We start from the raw sequence: 16,481 nt of genomic DNA, 5'->3' as shown, positions 1-16,481 counted from the left end.
GTCTTCAGAAGAACTTCACTGGAGAAGCCGAACTTAGGGAAATGTGCCTGAGAAATCTCACTTATACCTGGACCTCATTTAGATGATGAAATTCTGGACTTCAAGCTGATTCTATAGTGGAATTAGACCTTGGAGTGCCTCAAGAGGGGATGAGTGCATTTTGCATGTGGGAGGAATATCAATGGTTGCAGGCCAGAGGCCATGCAGTGGTAGCCCGCCTTCAGAATGGGCCCCAGTGAGCCACACCTCATGATATTCATGCCCTTGCATAGTCTCCTCCCAAAATATATCAGGATTGGTCTTTGTAACCAATAGAATATGGCAGAAGTGATGCTGTATGACTTCTGAAGCTAGGTCCTGAAAGTCTTAGAGTTTTCGGGGAATGAATGTACAATCTGGAATTGGATGTTACAACAGTAAGTTTTGTCTACACTATTAGGTGAACTTAGAGTCACTAAGAAATTCTCTAGTGAAATAATTGTGGGTGGAAGACCTCAACATCTGGTGTTCAGCAGCCTCTGTAGACACTCCCTTCCTTAAGAGAGTGGAGTTTTTGGGAAGTGTGTAAGAGGTGCTTGAAACTGATCATCCTCCACTGTTCCTTCTGCTGAGATAGGATTCCACTGTCCAGCTGAAGGACATTAGGTTGTTTTATTTGGGGGGATTATGAAGCAAACTGCTATAAAGATTTGCACATAGGCTGCTGTGTGAACATAAGTATGTTGATTTCTCTTGGGTAAACACCTGGGAGTGAGATGGCTGGACCTGGATCTCATACGGCAAGTGTGTAAGAAACTTCCAGCTTTCCATCATGGTTGTACCATTTTGCATTCCCACCAGTGGGGAAATAACTGAAGGACCCCCCCCCCCCAATGAGAACAGAGGCTATGTATTCAGAGCTTACTCTATCAAGGGAGTCAGCCACCATCACATACAGTTGGCAGAGACTCAAAGGCAGGTGGGTAGTTGATAATCTTTACAATGGAAAAAGGGCTGTTGGCATGGGACGACTGCAGGCGAGCTAACTCGAAGCGGGGCCTCCAGTGCGATTGGTTAATGGAGCACGTATGTCTTTCTCTGGTTGGTCCTAAATTGGAAGCACGGGCAAAATTAGAGAAGCTGGCAGTTATTGACCAAGTTCTGACTGTTTGGGGCCAATTGCTCCAGAGTTGTGGTTTGACTTTCTGGACTGGTTGCTGCAGAAGTTGTAGGTCAGAGTTTTATTTCTTTATACAAGTCTGGTCATTTTCCCTTTGTAGATTCCGTCTCTCATTAGCAATGGAGGAGAGTTCCAGTTGCTGTGCATCCTCACCAGTACAGCTTAGGGGAGATGGGGGTTTCTTGAGGCTGCAGGGCATCCTGATAGTTGTATAGATGTATGCCATTGTGGCTTGAATTTACATTTCGCTAATGACTAATTCTAACGAGCATCTCTGCATGTCCTTATTTGGTACTTGTATATCTTTCTTGGGAAACATCTGTTCAAATTTTCCCGAATTTTTGCGTTGCTTGTTTTCTCGTTGTTTTGAGCATTATATATTCTAGATAAGTCCTTTATGAAATATGTGATTTGCAATTATTTTCTTCTAACAAGTGAGGTCTCAGGATGTAAGAGTGTCTTTTCATCTCTTGAAACAGTGTCTTCAACAGAGCAGACGTTGTTCATTACGACGAGGTATACTTTACCAATGTCTTTCTTTTCCAGATTATGTTTGCCTGTGCCTAACAAAAAGCTCATAAAGTTTTTCTCCTATGTTTCCTTCTAGAAGTTGTACTTCTTCACATTTTGCGTTTAGGTTTGTGATGCATTCCACGTAATTTTTGTATGAAGTGTAAGGAGAGGGTCAAGGTTGGTGTTTTTGTCTTGCCTGTGGATATATGCACATGGGAGTAGTTTTCCCACACTTCTTCTTGAAAAGACTGTCTCTTTCCTCAATTGAATCGCCCTTGCATCTTTGCCAAAAATCAGCTAACCATAGTTGTGTCTACTTTTGGTCAACCTATTTTCTTCTACCATCTATGTGTGTAACATTTAGCCGATACCACACTGACTTGATTATTGCAGCTTTCTAGGAAGTCTTGAAATCAGGTAGCATGAGTCTTAAACCTTTGTTCTTCTTTTCCAAACCTGTTTTAGCTGGTCTGTTTCCTCTGCCTTCGCTACCACACATTTTAGAGTCAGCTTATTGATACTGACAAACATTGTTAACAAAGATTTCTGCTGGATTTTTGATTAGGATTACATGAATCCATAGATATACTGAGGATAATTGATATTTACCATTATTGAATCGTCCAACCCATGCACAAGGTCTATCTCTCCGTTTATTTGTTCTGCTTTGACTTCTTCCATTATGATTTCATAGCTTGCAGCATAGAGAGGTACATGTTTTGTTAGATTTACACCTGAGTATTTCTTTTTCTGGTGTGGTTGCAAATGGTTCTTTCTTACTTCACATTCCAATTGTTCATCACTACTATATAGCAATACAACTGACTTCTGTATACTGATCATGCATCCTGCAGTGTTTAGTGTGATGTTAACTGTAGGCTTTTCAACTTCATCAGGTTGAGGAAATTCCCTTCTGTTCTTATTTTGCAGATAGCTATCATGAAATGAAATTGTCACCTGCTTTCTCATGCATCGAGATGATCTTACGAATTTTTTTTTCTTTGCTCTGTTAAGACAGTAAATTGCATTGACTGATTTTCAACAGCATAAACCAGCCTCGCATTCCCAGGATGAACTCCACTTGGACGTGACCGTCTAATTTGTTTCCTGTACTGCTGAATTTGATTTGATAATAGTTTGTTGTAGATTTTCCCCTACCGGGATATTGATTTGCTGTTTTTCTTTCTTGTAATGTCTTGGAAACTGAAGTTAGTCATTAATTAGATCCATTAAAGTTTTTTTTTTAGTAATCTAGATCCATTAAACTTATAAATTTTAAAAGAATACTAATAGGGAAATGGGTAAAATCCAAATGAATTCTGGAGTGTAGTTGATACTAATGCACAAAGGGTGGTTTCTTAGTGCAAATGGACCACAGTAAAGGAGGATGATGACATGGGAGAAAGAAACTGGGTGAGGGAAGTGGGAAAACTCTCACCGCTGTCTTTGCAGATTCTCTGTAAAGCGGACATGATTCCACAACAAAAAGTTTATTAAGAAATCCTATTAGCGGGGGGAGGGTATAGCTCAATGGTAGAGTGGGTGCCTAGCACGCACAAGGTCCTGGGTTCAATCCCCAGCACCTCTGTTAAAATAAATAAAACCGAATTACCTCCCCCCTCAAAAGAGAAAACCTATTAGCAACATGGAAAATGCTTACAATGCAATATTAAATGAAAAAGATGACAAAAATATTTTGGGGGGAAAAGGGAAGATGAAGGAAGGAGAAAAGGAAGCGAACACTGGCTGCCCTGCAGTGCATTTAGTCGTTATGTCTCCTTAGGCTCTGTGACAGGTTCTCGCTGGTTCCGTACTTTTCATGACCTTGACAGTTTGGGGCAGTACTGGTCAAGTGTTTTGTAGAGTGTCCCTCAGACTGGGTTTGTCTGATGCTTTTCTTATAGTTAGAACGGGGTTGTGTGTTTCTGGAAAGAATGTCACAGAGGTGATGTACCCTTCCCATCCCATTGTATGGGGCAGGGGGGTGGTGCCTGAGATCCAAGTGACATTCCTGGTGATGTGAACCTCGGTCACTTGGTGAAGGCCGTGTTGGCCAGGCTTCTCCACGTACAGTGGAGTTACTGTTTGTCCCTTTCCTACCTCTGTTCTTTGGGAGTGAGTTCACTGAGTGCAGTCCACACTCAAAACAGGTGAAGGGAACTGCTCCTCTGCCTGGAGGGGCTGCTATCTTCATAAATTCCTTGGAATTCTGTAAGCAACATTGATTTCTTGTCCCCATTTATTGATCGATGGAATCGTTTGTTTAGATCAGTCTGTATACTTGTGTTATACTTTGGGTTGTAGTCCAATACTACAGTGTTTGTTTTGTTGCTCAGACTGTTCTGGTTTTGGCCACTGGTAGCCCCTTCAGCTTGGCCCCTGTGTCCCCGTGACATGCTCCATCCTTTTGTTTCTCCAGCACTGCCTTACTTCTGGCAGTAGGAGATGCGCCCGGCTCCTCCTGTACTTCCCAGCCCTTGAGTCAGCCATTTCCTGCAAGAGCCCTGGTTTCTCTGCTTTGAGGATAGTATTTAGAAACCAAGATCTGGGTGTTGGGAAGAGCCATGTGGTTTTTATAGCCATCGTTTGCATTTGTTGATTCCATTTAGTAGATTTCAATGATTAATTCAGCCACTCTGAGTATTACATTTGGTGGCAGTGATTTTTAGTGTTTAAAACAAACTCCATTTTGCAAATCTTCCCTTCTATAAAACTCTTTCTGGAGAGTGGGTATCTGGGAGAAGGATGAATGGGGAAAAGGTCATGGATATTTTTTACGTTTCTAGATATTGAACAGCAAATTGTTCTCCGTCATATTGGATCATAATACTGTCTCCAAGATGTTATGAATATACTAGTTTCACTTCAGTTTTCTAGAATACATAGAAAGGTACAGAATGAAAACCCTTTTTCTTCCTGTCCCCATCTTTCCAATTCCCGTGCACGTCTTTTTTTGGAGATCATGGTATTCTCTCCTCATGATTCCTTTTTAGAGTTTGCCCTGAACAGGCCAGCAAAACGAGTGCACGTGAAGAGAGCGTACTAGGAGAGGGTAATAACTGCATGGTAGAGCGCATGCTCAGCATACACAAGGTCCTGGGTTCAATCCCCAGTATCTTTCCTAAAAAATAGTAATAATAAAAAACATAAAGAGGGCATACTAAACACACTGTTCTTAATCTTGCCTTTTTACTTTGTATTTTGGAAATCTTTCTATATCAGCACAGAGAACTTCCTCGCTCTTTTTAAAGCTGCAAAGTATCCCACTGAATGGTTTTACACTACTGTATGTAGCCAGTCGACTGCTGAAGGATATTTAGATCTTTTTCCCAAACGTTTACTAAAGTGAACAATGAGGAGATGATTAACCTTCTGCCCCCCTTATTCCGCCTGGGTGCGAGGTGGTCTGAGTAACGAATTCTCAGACACATGACTGCTGGTTCAAAGGGCTGATACATTTGGGACCTTACAAAATATTACCAAATTGCCCTTCACAGGGGTTCTGTCCAGGTCACATTCCCCCTAGCAATGTACGAGACTGTGATGACCCTATTATCCTATTACACACAAAAGCCTGTGTTATTACACCTGTGGCTACATGTGTCTAAAGCACCTTAGGACAGTGAATGGAACATAGCAAGAGTGTTCCCTACTTGCATTACCGCTGTTGCGATTAGATTTTTACCAATCTGATGGAAGATGGTGCCTTGGTGTCTTCCCATTTGCTTTTTTGTTTGTTTTTGTTTTGGGGTTTTTATTTTTTGTGAAAAAAACTATTTTTAATATTCTTTACCAGAGATGTTAATAGTACTGTGACAATAATACAGGTGATATAATATTAGGTCATGGCCAAATCTCTTACACAATATGCTTATAAAAATATTTTAAAAATCATATACAGGGGAGAAAATTAGAAAAAGAACAGAAAGGAAACACCGCATATTATTGGTGCTTGTGTATAGATGTATAACCGGGATAACTGGCATGGTTTAACGCTTTTATATTTCCTAAATATTTTTAATGAGAATATGGTACTTTTACAGTGGAAAAAGGAAATATTCTAAAGTAATGGTTTTAAAGTTTTAAGGCAGTAGAAATCGTTTTCAAATGAATTCTTATGCAGAACCACAAGCATAAAGACAACACTAAAATATTTTCTGGATGAATTCTGAATATTTAAACTAAAAATAGTTAGGAACATCAAAGACAATAAGATATTAAAGCATCTTCAATCTTATTACATAAAAATACAAAAAAGTGGATATTGTTACCGGTCATCACTGACCATGAAAGAAAAAATGTACACACGCAATATTAGTGTGTACATTTTAATCCAAGTTCTGATTTCTTAGTTTTGTTCCTCATTGGAGAAAGAGTCAGATTATAGGAAAAACTGGAAAGCTGGAAAGCTGACTTGAAACAGGAAAATAAATAGAAAGTTTCATCCTAGCTCAAGCTGAATAGGTAGTTTAGTTCTAAGCATCTCTGCACACAGCCTTCTTATCAGGAGAGGAGAGATGGGATATAAATGATACAATTCCAAGTGCTTGGACAGACCCCACCTTTCTGGATGGGGCACAGGAGGACAAAGGAATGTATGTCTTTTCCTTAAATGATGCTGACTCCCACCCACAAAGCTCTCCACAAAGAACGGCGGCCATGTTAAAATTCTTTTTCTCATTTGTGACAAAATGGAACATCAGACACTTGCTGAAGGTATAATTTTCAAGGGAAGGTTAGCCAGTCTTCTTAGAAGAAGAATTGAAATCATCCCATCAAAGCACTTTGGGAACTATGATGAAAATGGGGAAATAAGCCCTTCCTCTCGTGAATGAAGATTCAGTGTGACTGTGTCTAGTTCAAACGGTTGATACACTTGTGACCTTACAAATGAATAAACTGAAAATAGAAAATGTTTAATAGGGTCATTCTAAGTGAAGTAAGCCAGAAAGAGAAAGAAAAATACCATGTGAGATCGCTTATATGTTGAGTCTAAAAACAAACAAACAAACAAACAAACAAAGCATAAATACAAAACAGAAATAGACTCACAGCCATAGCATACAAACTTGTGGTTGCCAAGGGGGCAGCGAATGGGAAGAGAGAGTCTGGGATTTCAAAATTATAGAATAGATAAACAAGAGTATACTGTATAGCACAGGGAAATATATAGAAGATCTTATGGTAGCTCACAGAGAAAAAAATGTGATAATGAACATATATGTTCATGTATAACTGAAAAATTGTTCTCTACACTGGAATTTGACACAACATTGTAAAATGATTATAAGTGAATAAAAAATGTTAAAAAAAAAAGAAAAAAAAGAAAGTGTTTAGTAGGGAGTTTAATGGCTGTAAATATAAGAAAGATAAGTTACATAAAATTCACTGACTACCCAAATTAGAAGTTCATGGGACCAATTTATCCCTTTCCAGCCCGTCTCCCCTCTGATAACTGTAAGTTTGTTCTCTATGTCTGTGAGTCTGTTTCTATTTTGTAGATAAGTTCATTTGTGTCCTTTTTTAAAGATTGCACATGCAGGCGATATTGTGTGGCATTTTTCTTTCTCTTTCTGGCCATTTGCTTTTGTCTTTGGATGAGTGAGACTGAATCCCTTTTCATGTGTGTGTAACAGCCATTTGTGGTCCCCTTTTCTGGGCATGTCTTTTGCCATTTATCCGTTGGGTGGATAATCTCTCTCTTCTTCTTGTTAATAGGAGTTCTTTCAATCTTAGGGAAATTGGCCCTTTGTGATCTGAAGGGCAAAGATTTATTTCCAGTTTGTCATGTGTCTTGCCAATCTTTGCTTGTAAGGGTTCTGGATTTTGAGTCAGCTGGGAAGGCTTTCATGATTTCCATTTTCACATTGAACTGTTTCACTTTTTTGAAATACGTCCCGGCAGATGGTATGAGGTTTGGAGTGTTTTAAATTTTTAATTAAATTCATAGCTGTAAATTCATACCTTGGTGATGTTTTCCCTGCATTTATTTGGTTATTGGTGAGGGGGAACATGATTCGCTATATTTGTTTCTAATTTTATTTCATCCCACGTGAGTGATCGGTACTTTTTTTTATGCACAAATCTTTGGGATCTTAAGACTTTTCTTACCAACCTGCAGTATTTCTTATATAAACAGACAATGTTTGTATATTTATTGCCAATACATTTCCCATCCTAGTTTTAAAAATATTTAGTATATTCCAGAAAGCTTTAGCTTTTCATACACTAAATGGTTACCTTTTACCTCTGCGCCTCACTGGGGACAGTTCAAACTGCCGTCTTCAAGTTCACTGACCTACACTCTCATCTCCGGTTATTTGCATCCAGTGAAATGTTTATTGTAGCTGTTGTATTTATCATCTCTAGATTTTCCATTTGATTATTTTTATCTCTTTCATTTCTCTCTTTATTATTTTATTATACTACTTGTAATAGCTGTTTTACAGCCTTTGTCTATCAATTGCATCATCTCTGGTATATCTGGCCTGTTTCTGTTGACTGGATTTTCTACTGCTTATGAGTCACATTTCCTTGTTTCTTTGCACTGCTAGTAATTTTTGACTGGATGCCAGATATTGTGACTTCTGTGTCCTTGAATGCTTGATTTTCTTAATATGCAAAGAGGAACTGATGCATATTAAATTTTTCACAGTTTATTCTGGCAAAAAATCCATCCAAATCAAGTAACACCTAGTATAGCAGACAGAAGGGAGCTCCGGGGAGCTGTACAAAATGAAAGACGTATATAGGCAGAAAGGAGCAGGGACAGGGGAGTTATACTAGGCGAAAAAGTGGGTCAGTTATTGCAAAGTTACTTTCCTTGAGGGGATGGCACGGGTCTTTCAGGCAGGTGACCCAACTCATGCTGATCACGTGATTCTAGACTGACTGCTTCAATTCCATTGCTGAGGGAGCCGAAACTGTAATAATGAAGTCTCAGCTTGGTGACATGGGACTTAGACTAAGCAGCTCCATTTTGCGTCTGTTGTCTTGTTTTTAACAGTTGTATCCCTTTAAAGAGTGTTGGAATTTATTCTGGCACATGGTTAATTTATTTGAGAATATAGAGCAGCCTGTACTCAAGGCTAACTTAGCCCCACTGCTGTCGGAGACTTGCCTGGGCTCCTTGCTAAACGCCCCATGTATTGAATTGAATGAGGTCTCCACGCGGGCGGATGGGCACTTGAAGAATTTCCACCCTGTGTGAGTCCTGGGAACCTTAGACTCACAAATCCACGAGGAACGGTTCTCTTTCTGGCAGGTATTTGCCTAGCCTCATGGACCTTCACCCTTGGTCTGATTGGCGTTGAGCCCGCCCGTGTGAATTTCTCAAGCTCCTTCTCTGTGTGTATCCCTCCTTTCTGGTGTTCTGCCCCCTGATTCTGCCCAAGCCTCCGTGAGCTCTGATCTCTGCTTCCTCAATTCAGTGGAGCTCTTTTGAGATTCCCCGACCTGTGCTGCAGTCTAGACATTTCCTCTGGGCAGGAAGGCTGGGCAGTCATAGATGCCATCTCATTCGTTTCCCTTCACAGCTCTGCACTTACCTGTTTTCCAGTGTTTGAAAATTGTTTTTGCATAATTTCTGGGTTTATGTTTTTTAATGTCAGGAGGGCACATCGTATAGTAGTTACCAAATCTTCAGCTTTATGTATATTATTTTCTTTATGATTGTTTTTAGCATAGAAATCTGAGAAAATAATTACCCTCCTCTCACAAATATACTAACCCCCCTTTGAATAAACCCTTCTTTTGAAGAAAGAAGAGGTGGGTTTAGTGGTGAGAATGGAGGAGGGAATTTAGGAGACACTGAAATAGGAACGATTCTAGGATTTGGTCATTACACATGGGGTGTGTGTGTAAAACCAACAAGGCATAAAAGAGCCAAAGTTATAATAAAAGTGGTAGTGCTTCAGTCTGAGAACAAAGCTTCAGTCACATGAGAAGATGGAGTCCTCGTCTTAATGTACTGTCATTTATTATTATTACTTTTACCACTTGAGTAAAAAGATGAAGGCACGTAGCCAAGAAGACATGATAATACGAAAGAAGTAACACTGTGTAAACAAGGAGCTGTTACACAGAAAGCACTGAATGGGGACTGAGAAATTCTGCAGTTTCATTCCTGTTTTACCACGTGCAGGCTGTGAAGCTGGTAGTCTATTTGAGCCTTAGTTTCTTCGTTTGTCACATGGGGAACATGTGTCACGCCTACTTCCTAGGTGAGGCTCAAATGAAATAACGCACGTGAGAGTGCTGTGTTGAACTTGCATCATCCAGAGGTGAGATATCACCGTACGATTGTTCTTATTATGGCTAGTAAGTATCAAGATGTGGGAGATGAGAGTAAAGCTGCAGTCAAAGCCAGACAGTTGTCTTGGAGCGCTCCCTGTAGAGCTGTCAGTAAAGGTGGAAACAACAAGTAGGTGGGCAGCAACTGGAAGGGGACCACCATAAACAAAACTTAGAGGCAGAAACAAGCTCTCTTTTTATGTTTACCCCCCGGGACCATTTACCCTCCCCCTGCAAAGAGTAGCTAATCAACACGTTGAGGAAATGAGAGCAGAGTGTAACGGCTGGAGCGGGGAGATTTGTGCTGGGGAGAGATGAGGACACTGGCTGAGAAGCTAAGAGGAATGGCTGGAAAGACAGAAAGATGTGGGAGAGAAAAGTGCTTTTCTCACTGCTCTTTGGCGAGTGTGGGAGTGAGTGGTAATTATAAAGGTAATGGCAATTAATTGTCAAAATTCATGCCGAACAGAAGGGAAAGTCTTCCATTCTTTTTCATTTTGGAGAGGTAACTGATCCTAATAATTTGGGGTATGGCCTTTGACACTGTTTGTAATGCGTACAAAACATGGATACTATGAAATTACATTCACACCGGGCAGCAGCTCCCTCCCTAAGCCTGGAATCTTTCTCTGCCTTCGGCTTCTTGGTCCCTGGGCTGGTTCCCCTTCTAACCCCCACGTGAGCTTTCTCGTTTTGCTTCCTCACTCCTAAGAGGAGGTGGGCCTCAAGGCTCAGTCCTTGGCTTTCTGTTCTTCCCACTAGCTTCTTTGCTCCTGAAGATCCCTTCCAAGCAGATGACTCCCCAGTCGCCCCTTCAACACCTGACTTATCTCACGAATTCCAAGTCCGTGTCACCTACCACCTGCCGGACGTCTGTCCCTCGATCTCTTACCCTCCACCTCGCACTTGACCTTGTCTACGGTCAAAGTCAGCCATGTGTCTCAAAAGGGCTGCTGCTTTCAGCTTTCCTGGTTTTTGTCATTTATAGACCCTAAAATCATGTGCTCAAAACCCTGGCTTTGGTCTGATTGTTCCTCCTGCCGTATCCTTCTCCTCTATCCCATGTTTTCAGTTTCTATTTTCACCACCTACACCATGACAATCATCCTGCCACAAGCCTCTCCCTGCTGTAATCCATGTCCCCGTAGCTGCCATGTCATCCTGTATAAAGTATGATTTATGTCTTAATTTTCTCCTCCCTCTCAACATAGAACCCCTGACCTTCTTGCTTCCCTGCCACTGTCCCAGCGCCTCAGCCTGGAGATTATGCCTCTCGCAGTCCCGCCCCAAACGATCTTTCCAGTCTCATCTCCATGACTTCTCTACACCTCCTTTCCATTCCAGCCCCAACAATTTTAATTATTATTCTCTTAAAACCCCTTGTACCTGTTGACTCCTGGATCTTTGCTCACGCCACTAACTCAGTCTGAAATTCTGATTGCATTTTCCTGAACTTGTCCAAGAACTTTTCTTCCTAGTTCAAAACCAAATCAAGCCCTGTCTCCTCCAAGGGGAATTTTCTGATCATCTCCACTGTCCGCGGTACTGTCCCTTCCACAGCCCGAGGACACTGGTTAATGACAGCCTAGACCGGTATTTCCCTAGTATCTCTTCAGATGCACGTTTGGCCTCCCCGAGTTTCCCGTGCGCAGAGACGATGCTTCATTCCCCGATTTACCCTCAGTGCCCGACACAGGGCCTGGGCATCGTAGATGCTCAGTAGCTTTCACGCGCAATGATTATGCTTAGGGATAGGATGGTTAGGTCGACGATGTGGAGAGAAAGAAGATAAAGTTTGGGGGATAAAGAAGAGGGCTATTACAGGAAGAGATGAGGAATAAAATTGTGGCCAAGGACGAAGGGAAGAGATTGAAAGAGAGGTGCGAATGGGTGTTTGGGAATGAAGGATTAGAGCATGAGATTGAGTAAAGATCACACGCCTACCTGTGTTTGGTGGGACCCAGGATGGAGGCCCCGTGCAGGTGTGGTCAGGAGGTGAGTGTGTGAGGGCCCAGATGGTCCTTAGGGGAGGTAGATTTGGTGGAGTTGGCCCTCTCAGCTCTGTATGGCAGGCAAACCATGAATGACTTCATTCAAGTCTTCAGGTTCTCAAAGAAGCAGCTGGTGGAAGGCCTGGTTGCCTCTTTCACAGAAAAAGAAGGATAAAGTTAAGAAAGTATTGTGTTTATTTATTAGATTCACTCAAAAAGTGTTTATTGAGCACCTATTATACTCCAGGTACCTAGAATACAGAGGTTTTGCCCTGAAGGAGCTCCTAGTCTGGCGAGGGAAACAAAAAGATTTAAAAATAAGTGTACCCGCATGTTACTCTGCAGATGAGTCCTGTACAGCGTGTGCAGCATAACGCAGGGAGGGGTTGGCTTACCTTGGGGAGACAGAAAAGACTTCTCGGGGGAGCAACGTAAACTGAGTCTTGAAATCTGAGTAGGCATCTGCCAGGCTGGTGGGAACAGGAGAGTCGGGGCGAGGGTTGGCATTCTGGGCACTTAGGCAGCCAGAGTCTCAGGGAGCTGGTGACATTTCAGGGGAATTCATGCGGTTGGGGCCAGGAGGAGGTAAGTGATGTGGTTGCAAAGGAAACAGCAGGCCCGCGAGAAGAGTTCTTCGCAGAGCTGGTGAGAGGTGATAAGGGCCAGCAACAAGGCAGGGTTAGCAGGAATGGAGGTGGGGGCGGGGGTGGGGGGGGTGAAGGCGATGCTGAGGAAGTGGAATCATCAAGACTGTGCAGCTGCTGGTGAGAGAGACAGAGCGCAGGATCCAGTGTGACTCCCAGGTTCTCGCTGGGGCAGCTAGGTGTGCGATGAAGTCATTTACTGAGATGTAGGATATACAAGGAGCAGAAGGATTGGGAAATAGGATCAACTTGGTTTTCGACGAATCAAGTTTGAGGTGCCCCTTGGGATTATACCAGAATACTTCGTGGCCCACTTAACCGTCCGCTGCCTTGCAAATGTAGGAGCTTTGATGTCTGGGAAAGGCCAAAGGAATCCTTGGCAGAGGAAGTACAAGCACGTGCAGCCCAGCGTCAATTTAAGTTACTGAACGTTTGCGATGGGCCAGACGGTGCAGCCCACGTGCCTCTCCAAGGGCGCGGAGACTCTACCTGCCTTGTTCACAGCTGCAGCCCGGTGCCCGGTGCAGTGACTGACGCACAGTGGGCGTGTCATTAATCTTTGTTGAATGAATGACAGAATGCATAAATGAACGTGTCTGGTAGCGGGAATGCAACAATGAACGTCTCCTGTCCCCCTCCCTTGGGAGCTTGCTGTCCGGCTGGGGAGACAAATGCAAGGCCAGAGTGTCCAGCAGCATCTTACAAGCCTGAATAGAAGTTGGATGTAAGGGCAACAAGGACTCGGGGGGAGAGGGAGTGACTTGCTCAGGCCTTGTGCTGAGTTTTAAAGTTTTCTAGGCAAGAGGAAGGAAAAGACATTCCAGGAAGAAGGAACAGGCCATACAAAGGCTTAGAGGGGTGCAAGTGTGGGGCCTGGTTCTCGGACTGACAGTTTAGTGCGGCCGCACCCCCCGTGGCAGTGTTCCTGCCTGCCACCCCCTTGTAAGGAAACACGCCCCATCCGCAGCCCTTGCTGAGGGGAAGCTATGGGTGACCTTGCTTTACACAAAATGAAACTGCTGTTCAGCCGCAGGGACCCCAAACAGACAAGTCGTTAGCTGTCTGGCAGCCGAGGAGGTAAACCTGAGTGGAACGACTGTTCAAACCAGAAGGGGCAGGGCCAGTCTCTACAATGTGTGTGTGTGTGAGTGTGAGCGCGTGTATGTGTGTGGAGGTGGTGGTGTGGAAAACACAGCGAATCAGGCGGTGAGCCACAGCAGCCAAGATGGAGAGGAGCCGGAGAGGCCAAGATGGCCAAAGGAAACAATTCCAAAAAAGCAGAAGCCACGTGGCCGAGAAAAGACTTGCTGAGCAGAGGGAGAGGCAGCTGTTTTCAGAGCGGGGAGCAGATGGAATCAGAAGTCAGCCTGTTCTATCAGGTCTGTACGTATTAAAGCCCATTACTAATGTCATATATAGTATTTGCTGTCAACCGTCAAGTATATTTAATAATTCATGAGGAAAGGATCTTTAAAACTTCTGTTGTTCTTCCTTTATTCCCAGCGGTTTAAGTTTCCTGCTCATCTCATTTCTCTTCTGTTTGAATAACTTCTTGTTACGGGTCTTCTGGAGCAGGTCTGCTGGTGATGGATTCTCTTAGTTTTCCTTCATCTGATAATGTCTTTATTTCATCATCATTCCTCCAGGGTACTTTTGCTGGATATAGAATTCTGAATTAACAGTTTTTATTCCCCCTCAGCACTTAAAAGAATATTATCCCGCTTTATTCTGGCCCCCATTATTTCTGATGAGAAGCCACAGTTTTTTGAATTATTGTTTCTCTCCAGGAAATGTGGCTTTTCCCTGGCTGCTTTGAAGATTTTTTGCTTTGTGTTTAGTTTTCATTGGTTTGGTTGTGATGTGCCTGGGTGATGAGTCTTTGTTTTTTTTATCCTGTTGGTGACTTGCTGAGCTTTTTGAGTCTGTGAGTGTTTGTCTTTTACAAAATTTGAGAAGCTTTTAACCATTATTTCTTTTGTAAAAAGGTTTTTTTTTTTCCTGTATCACACTCTCTTTCCTGTTCTTCTTTGGCTCTGATGACATGCGTGTTAGACCTTTTAGTTTTGTCCTACGTGTCCTTGAAGCTCTGTGCACTTTCTTCCAAGCCTTTTTCCTCTATGTTGTTCAAGTTGCATAGTTCCTATACTCAGATTCACTGAATCTTTCCTTTGTCAGTTCCATTCTGTGGTTGAGTTCATTCAGTGAATTTTTTAAAAAAAATGTTTACTCATTCTAATTTTTAGTTGTAAAATATTCATTGGGTTCTTCTTTGTATTTTCTGCTTATTCCACAAGATTTTCTATCTTGCCTTCTTCTCAGCAGTGTTTGCCCTTACTTGTTGGAGTCTTTTATAATCACTCCTTTAACGTCTCTGTCAAATAATCCCAGCACCGGTCCCAGCACCTTCACTGAGGTGCCCACTGTCTCTCCTCATGTGAGCTGAGAGATTCCTGCTTCTTCATAATATGGGCAATTTTGGAGTATCACCTGGGTATGTTGAATATTACGGTATGAGCCTCAATCTTTTTGTAGGTCCTGTAGAGTATGCTGGTGTTTTTGTTTTCTCAGGCAACTGAGCTGGTTCGGTTCAGGTCACAAGCTCCAGTCAGCCCTCTGTGGCTGTGGTTTCAACGCCAGTTGTTTTCCAAGCCTTTGCAGTGCTATTGGGATCTGTCCCATGTGGGTGCCACCCAGTGGCCAGTCTGGAACTCGGGTGGTAGCCTGTCTCTTAATTCACTTCTCTGTCTGTTGACTTGTTCAGTTCTCTGAATCTGTTTGTCAACTGATCGTTGCTTGTGCAGTTCAGGAGTGATCCCAGGAGTCCATAAACAACATTTTGGGGTTCCTTTCCTAAGTTCTTCCCTGTCTGTGACATCTCCAGTGCTTTCTGGTTCCCTTGATTTTCCCTTTGTGTTCTGCCAGCTAGAAAGTTGGGGCTTCATTTATCCTGCTCTGCTGTACACATGTTGCAGTTGTGCCCTCAACTGGGTTCAAGCAGCAAGAGACGAGAGAGGAAACTAATCCGTGGGGTTTTTTCCCTCCCATCCTCTTGGGGCCACACCTCTTCTGATTGGAGAGGAAAGTTCCCCCTTCTTCAGAGTTGTAAGTACCTACAGGTCCCTGCTGCCACTGTTGTCATTTCCAGGGGAACCCTTCCCCACTCTCTAGGCCAGAACTGGGAGCTTCCCCTCAAGCTCCCTCTGTCCACGCTGATGTACACGTCCAGGTTTTGGGCTGCCTTGAAGTCAGCCTAGGGGCTACTGGAGGGAAAAAAAATGGTAAACTTCCTGCCAGTTTGCACTCTGGTGTCTCCCCCTAACCCGCATGTTGGTACCACTTTTCAGAGCCCTTAAAGGGCTGCTCCGTACGTTTAACCCAGAGCTTTATAGTTGCCTTCAGGGAGAGAGAGAGGACCCCGGACGCCGTTAAAAGAGTAGTAACTCTGCAAATTATAAAGTATGATCATTCTAATCTGGCAGTGTTTGTTTTGATTTCCTGACATGATACTATATTCTTGCATCTCAGATAAGTCTTATGGGGTTATTTTCCTTGTTTTTTGGAGCACGTTCTCAGCCTTTTTTTTTAAAGCATAAGTTTAGAAGTAAATTTCCTCATTATTATTACTTTTTTAATTTCGAAAACACTTTTGAGTTTTGCTGGGTTGACATTTCTTGGTTCACCAATGCTTGCTTGCTTTCATTTTTTATAATATATATTTATGGAAGTATAGCCAGTTTACATATTGTGTCACTATCTGGTGTACAGCAGCGCTTTCTTTCAATATGACAAATGCCTGATTCCATTGTTTTCTGGCCTCCATTGTTGCCACTGAGACTTGTTGTCATGCTAACTGTTGCCTTGTTCGTGACCTTTCATTTCTTT

The 16,481-nt window shown here is 42.6% G+C and overlaps 1 long non-coding RNA gene across 1 annotated transcript; it reads right to left on the bottom strand.

Annotated features, from left to right (window-relative positions):
• Nucleotides 1-8,532: 8,532 nt before the first annotated feature.
• On the bottom strand, nucleotides 8,533-15,269 carry LOC141573509 (uncharacterized). Its single transcript, XR_012499303.1, has 3 exons — nucleotides 12,351-15,269; nucleotides 11,909-12,107; nucleotides 8,533-10,109 (listed from the first exon to the last, which is right to left on the bottom strand). It is a non-coding gene; the product is annotated as an uncharacterized LOC141573509 (long non-coding RNA).
• Nucleotides 15,270-16,481: the final 1,212 nt, after the last annotated feature.

The sequence above is a fragment of the Camelus bactrianus genome, chromosome 16 (assembly GCF_048773025.1).
Source record: "Camelus bactrianus isolate YW-2024 breed Bactrian camel chromosome 16, ASM4877302v1, whole genome shotgun sequence".
Lineage (NCBI taxonomy): Eukaryota > Metazoa > Chordata > Mammalia > Artiodactyla > Camelidae > Camelus > Camelus bactrianus.
The sequence above is the reverse complement of the archived record's forward strand: the minus strand, read 5'-3'. Positions and strand labels throughout refer to the sequence as shown.